Genomic DNA, 6,957 nt, shown 5'->3' on the forward strand with positions numbered 1-6,957 from the left:
TGTGATTGCTTTTAGTATTTGAGGATCGAGTAACTGTTTCATTGCTTTTGTACTACGAGTCAGTGCTAAAGTACTTGTCTTCTTATTACTGGATGTTGAAGCAGTATCGTCCAATGACTGATACTTTGCTTATCATCCAGAGCCTTTCAGTTCATGCTTTTCTACTTGTATCTCACGGAGATATGTATGAACTTGTAGTTTAAGTATGAAAGGTTAATGCATAGAATTTATATTTTGTTAACATTAAAACCTTAAGAATTTAATTGTTTGGTATAGTTTAATGTGACTTGGACGCAGACTTAACACATATGTTGGGCAATTATACAGGAAAAGAGCATGTGTGATAAGTCTTCTTCAGACTCATTGCACAAAACACAATTAAGATCTCCTTCTTGAAGTTGAATGTGTCTTTTATGGAGGTTAACCTTTGTAGGTAACCGATCATTAAATACACGTCATAACATAAAAGATATTTTTTGGAATTTTAATTTTCCACAAAAATTAGAGAAGCATAGATAATGTCAAGAAAGCACCATTGATGGGGAAGATTTATCGCATACAAGAGAATGAGAGAGATAAAGAGAGGATGTGTGTGAAATGTGAAACATAATGAATATCCGAGAATGGGGGCTAAATGATAAAAGAATATATATATAAGTGTCAAATGATAATAATTGGTTTGGGTTAGGTTCTTCAAGTTGTGTACACCCAAACCCAATATCTGAACTAACATTATAAGATTTGTTGGTTTTAAATCTAAATCAAATCAATGATTTGAATCAATCTATATTTTCTCATTTGATTTGGTTTGAATTGATGGCGTTATCAAATTGATCTAGACCTATATCCACCTAATATATATGCATCTTAACATCTTTTTATTTTTTTAATTTCAAAAATACTATTTATATACTTTTGAAAAATCAAATTTCAAAAGAAAAAAATTAGTAAACAAAATTGGAGTTCAAAGAAGCATAAGTTTAGGTATACATGATTTTATAATTTTGAAATTTTAAGTTCCAGAATTCATTTTTTGGAACTTGGATTTCAAGATTGTAATTGTAGTTCCAATTGCAAAAGTCCAAGCCTTAGAAGAAGAAAAAATCAATTCCAAAATTTAAAGATCTCAAAGTATTTTTTTTTTTAAGAATAGTATCACACAATCTAATATATACACTATTTTGAACTCCATCTATGTTAATGATTAAAATTTATTAAGAACTACAAATTTTGGTAAGTCCTATTTTTTAGTTAGTGATGTCTTTCATATAATTCTATAGCTTGTATTACTTTTTAACCAATAGATAAATTGTGTGTTAGAAGTTATAGAAAATGCTTCGAGTACTTCTCATATATTTTTTTATTTGTATGATTTTATAATTTCAAAAATCTAACTATTGGGTTTTCTTTATCTTTTAAAACTTTGGACTTCTAGAGCTATAATAATCCTTCCGAAAATGCTACTCCTCATTTTTTTTATTTGTATGATTTTATAATTCCAATTTTTGGGTTTTTTTATCTTTTAAAACTTTGAACTTCTAGAAATAGTGAAATATATATAATGACCCTTGGGAAAATTCAAGTTCTAAAAGTTAAAAATTCAAGGCAATTGTTATTTCTACTTCTCCTCTTCACTAATACACTTTTTTTTTCTTTTTTATTTTCTAAAATATGCTTGTAAATGCACACTCCTCCCTCATCACTTTCTCTCTCGCGTTCTTTTGAAAAGAAAAGAAAAAACACTCCCCTTATGTACAAATTTACCAATTGCATCATACCCCCAACGTTTTGCCTTGTGTGCCAAGAATCCTACCATGCATCTCAACATGGAGAGGAGCCATGTTGAAGAAAATCTCAATCCCGTAAACTCCAATAGTCAATATTGTTCTTAATTAGATTTTACCAAACGCTAAACATCATTTCATTCAAAGAAACCCCCTTCTCCCCTCTTAGATCCTTTGCTTGCCTAAAACAACACCAATTTGAACCCAACACCTGCTCAGGAAAAAGATGTTCCAAGTTAGAGGAAAGGGAAAATTGAAAAGAGAGGGTCTCTGATGGCAAGTGACATGGAATTAATGATCAATGACGAGTAGAAACAATGTTGTAAGTAAAGAGAATGATAAAGCAGAATAAAGCTCAAATATATATATATATATATATATATATATATATATATATATATATATATATATATATATATATATATATATATATATATTTGTTAGGATTGTGATGCAATTGCTAAATTTGTAGACAATGGTTTAGGGTTTTCTTGCCGAAATTCAATATTTAAATTTGGAATTCTGAAATTATAAAATGGCTTAGAGAGGCCCTCTTGCTGTCGAGCCCAAAACGAGCTCCCAGCCAATTGTGTTAGCCCAGCCTTAATTTTTTTTTTATTTGAGTTTGACAATTGTGAGATAAAACGGATTTTCATTCCCGAAACATATAAAATCAAGCGTTAAAGTTCAACGATCAATCCATCCAACTTCAAAATCATATTTTGCTGGTTAAAATTGAAGAAACCCTCTCAATTAAGAGTCTTGAGAAAGAAAAAAAAAAGTATTTGTGCTTTAAATTTACTAAGACCTTTTTCTGAACTCGTTAAAACGTGCATACTCCCCTTTTGAGGGTATTTTACACATTCATAAAAGATCAATATATGCGTTTCAAATTACTTGAGAACCCCTATTATAAAATACTCCACACCCACACACACACACACAAATATTTTGGTTTCCTGAAATCCTACTATTACTCCATATAAGGCCTGTCTCTTTCTATATAATGTAGAGAGAAAAGGATATCACGAATGTCCAAGGTAAGGCTGCGAAGAAAGAATAGATGTCTTCTTGAGTAATGATTTAACTTATTCTTAAAGCAATTGAACAAGATTTTATTCTTAATATAAGTCGTTAGAGAAAGGATCATTTATACATCTCTCACAAATTTTGATTTTAAAAACATTACTTAAACTCATAAAAGTTTAAAAAAAATTAAATTTAAATTTAGTTGAATTGGAGTCTAGTGAGTTCAAAATTATAGAGATAAGCCATAAAATATAAAAATCTTCTCAAAACTGAAGAAGTCATTTGTAAACCCTCATAGCTAAGATAAGAAAAATAGGTCCACCATTTATTATTATAATCACTCAAATATTTAAAACCCAACTCAAAAAGTTAAAAATATATATATTTCTACTGCATCCTTTGACTCATAATAAGTATTATTTTGACTTTAAAACTAACATCAGTTTATGAAGCTTCTCAAATTCAAACATTACACCACATGTCCCCACAAAAATCAGCATTTTATGTTTTACTTTTTTCGTCTTGCCATGTTAATTTGTTCTTTCTTGAGGTGACATCTCACCATATATGAGAGAAAAATGGCCACAGTAACAGCAACAGCAACAGAAGTCACTTTCCTTTGCTGGATAATTATTCATCGTTAGCACACATATATATTATTGTTCCAGAAATAGGATAAGCAGATAAAAGTTGTGGCTAAATTGGTGGATGCAGCACCTTTGGAATTAAAGTATAGTGGACCAAGGAACAAAACTTGGATTAGTAAGGATCCCACGCGTTTGGCTGGTAGGGAAGAATTCGCAGTTTCCGGAACAACATTAAGAAAACGATGACAGAATATTTGAGGCTGGCCATTTGGTCTGATGGAGAGAAACTGTCTCTGTGGATTTATATCTTTTTTGTGTGTACTTGTCTTCAATCATTGCAGCATATTTTAGTAGTAACATTTAAGGGGTAGCTAGCATAAATTGAGAAAAATAAGGAACGAGGATCCTATGTCCTAAATTTTACTGCTCCCTCTAGACTCATGTGTAAGTAAAAAATTAATCTTATACATTAAACTTAAATATTTATATATTAGATATAAATATAAGTAAATCTAATTAATTTTATCATATTTAATGTTATCATTTTTAAAATATTTATTATTTAATTTTATTTTTAATAATTTTTTTATTCATGATATCAAAATTTAATGAAAGATATTTTAAAAATAACTTTATTTTTTACTTAAGATTAATAAAATTAAATATTATCAACTAAATTTTTTAATTAGTGTAAAATTAGTTATTTTTGTTTATATATGAATTTAAAGGGAGTATTACTGTATAAGAGAACCCTGACCCTCATTTTATATTTTTTCCAAACCTATATAATATACTTTTTCTTATTAAATGCTTTCTCAATTAATTTTTCATACTTTAGGTTAAAAATTAAATGAAAATATACTTTACAAAAAAATAAAGAGAAGATAGAAAAAAATATTACTCCCTCTATCCCTTTTTTATAAAACATTGAATTTTTCTGGTTCCTTTTAATAAGACTTTATTATAGTTGTCCCTTATATTAATTTTTTTTATTCAAATTGCTTTAGTTATTTTAGTCCATAAATAATAAATGTTATAAGTTATTTTTTTTCTCTTCCTTATGAGGATCAAAGAATAGAAAATTTTAGTTTTAAAAATTAAAAAACAAAAAACTTCATTACTACTATTCTCTCTTCATACATTTATTATTTACAGATAATTTTGGAAAGATATTATAAATTTAATGCTAAAAACTAAATTAACCAACCTTTTTAATAAATGTAAATTATTCGACGTCTTATAAATAGGGGCAAGAGGAGTATTTTATTAAAAAAAACTATTTTATGAATATTTTTATATCAAAGTCTAATGGTGTAACTTGGTGACTAACTCAAATGATTATTGAGACACAATGGAGTTGGTGATAGATTCATGCATGAGATTTATGTATGGAGATCCCCTATGTTGTAAGTCTTCTTGGTGATATGAAGATCATGCAACATTTTAGTTGTTGTGAGATATTCGCAATTGAAGTAAAGATTGTTGAAGTTCAAGTATGAATATGAAGTCTCATATTTGATAAAAATGGGCAAAGATGAGCAACATATATATAAGTGAGAAGAACTCAAAACCTAATGCTTTAAAGTTTGAGTTGAATGTGGTGTCAAGTTCATTTATGCATTTTGCTCATGACCTATTGATAGGAATCTCTTGTTATTCTATTCGCCTCAGATTCTAAATAGTAGAAACTAAAATGTGAAGTTTAGTCAAATATAAGGATTAAATGAGTAGTTAAATCATTGAACTTCCACCTTAACATCACAACAAATACAAGGCACATAGGTAGACCCAAAATGGACATGTTAGCAAAAATTCAATGGTGTTACATTGCAATTGATGGCAGGGACTAAGGCTATGTTTGACAAGCACTTTGAGCTAACTTCTAACTTTTTTTTACTAGTTTAAAAGTTTGTTTTCCATTAAGCACCCTCAAACCTTGCGGATAATGAGTCTTTTTTTTTTTAAATTCATATAGTTATATTGAGTTTTTGAGTTCGACTCGTTAAGCCTGCAGACCTAGCAAACTTTATCCGTGAATTTTTGGTAGCATGCTTGAGTCCATTGTGTAAGTATTATTAATTTATTATGTTAAGATTTTGATTTTTAATTTTGGTTATTATCTTAATTTATTATTTTTAAAATGTTGATATATTTTATCTTAAAAAATAAATGCAAAATGTTTTCTTCTAATTTTATACATTATTACAGTCTTTTATAAATATTTTTCAAATTACTACTTGAGCCCACAAATTGTTCTATTTATCTGTGTATCCTTGTGGGCCAGATATGGACCTTGAAAAAAAATCATTTATTTTGTAGATCAAACTTATTCGACCTATCTAAAATGTGAGTTTTGTAGGCTGGACCTTAAATAGGCCAGACCGGTCTGAATATCCACCCCTAATAATTAAGCTTTTATTAGTAGCTTATAGCAATTTTTGAGATCTTACTTCAAGTTAGATTTTTTATGACACTAACTTTTTATGTTTTATTTTAATGGAGTTTTATTTTTCTCTCTAATGTGTGAGAAGCTTATCTCCTAGTGAAAATTTTGTCCAAACCCTATGAGATTTCTTGAAAATCTCATCATTGATGAAGTTGATGATGAATTAGAATTCAACATTGCACATGTCTAGGATGAAAGCAACAATTAATCTCTGACCATTATAGGTTGCTTTTTAACTAATAGACCTATATGAGTGCCAATAACGAAGGAACGAATGACAAATGTATAGAGGCCCCTTAACGGAATCACAATTACGGAAGTTAAGCCAGAAACCTTCCTTTTCTGATTCTTTCATCAAGTGGACTTCCAAAGAGTACTCAATGGTGGGCCTTGTAGTTTTGATAAACACATGCTTATCTTAGGAGGAATCAAAGCAAGAGAAGATCCTTCCCGTGTACCCCTTTTCACCATTCCTTTTTGGGTTTAGATACACAATCTCCCAATGGAATTCATGCTAGAAATTGTAGGAGAAAGCCTTGGAAAATATTTGGAAATTTCCTTGAATATGACGAAAAAGGTAACACAAATTTCCTTTGCTCATTCCTGAGGATCAGAGTTATGGTGGATGTTCGTAAGCCGCTGAAAGAATAGGCACCTACTGTTATTTGTGCGGTCTCATGGGGCACATGGATGAGTTTTGCCCAAAGCTCCATCACCTCAAAAAGGATAATGGAGTATGAGGCTGGGGACCAGACCTCAGGGCAAAAATTCAAATCAATGGGGGAGTGGGCGGTCTAAGTATCTCACGACGGCGGTGACACCTCAAACTGATGGAATGCAGCACTCTCTGACTGAATCAATTATGGAATTAATGCTCATAATGACAATGCATTCATTGCTAATGAAGAGGATATCATTAAACACAATGATTTCATGTCTGATCTTTTCCGAATGCAAAACCACCAACCCCTGTATTCAATCACCAATTAATTTCGGAAACGAAAACAACAACTAATGCCATGAATATTGAATTAAGAGGCAATGAAGACCTCCTAATTGGTGATAAAAAAAAATGCAGGAAATCAACAATGGATATGCCTCCTTTCAATAC

The sequence above is a fragment of the Glycine soja genome, chromosome 9 (assembly GCF_004193775.1).
Source record: "Glycine soja cultivar W05 chromosome 9, ASM419377v2, whole genome shotgun sequence".
Lineage (NCBI taxonomy): Eukaryota > Viridiplantae > Streptophyta > Magnoliopsida > Fabales > Fabaceae > Glycine > Glycine soja.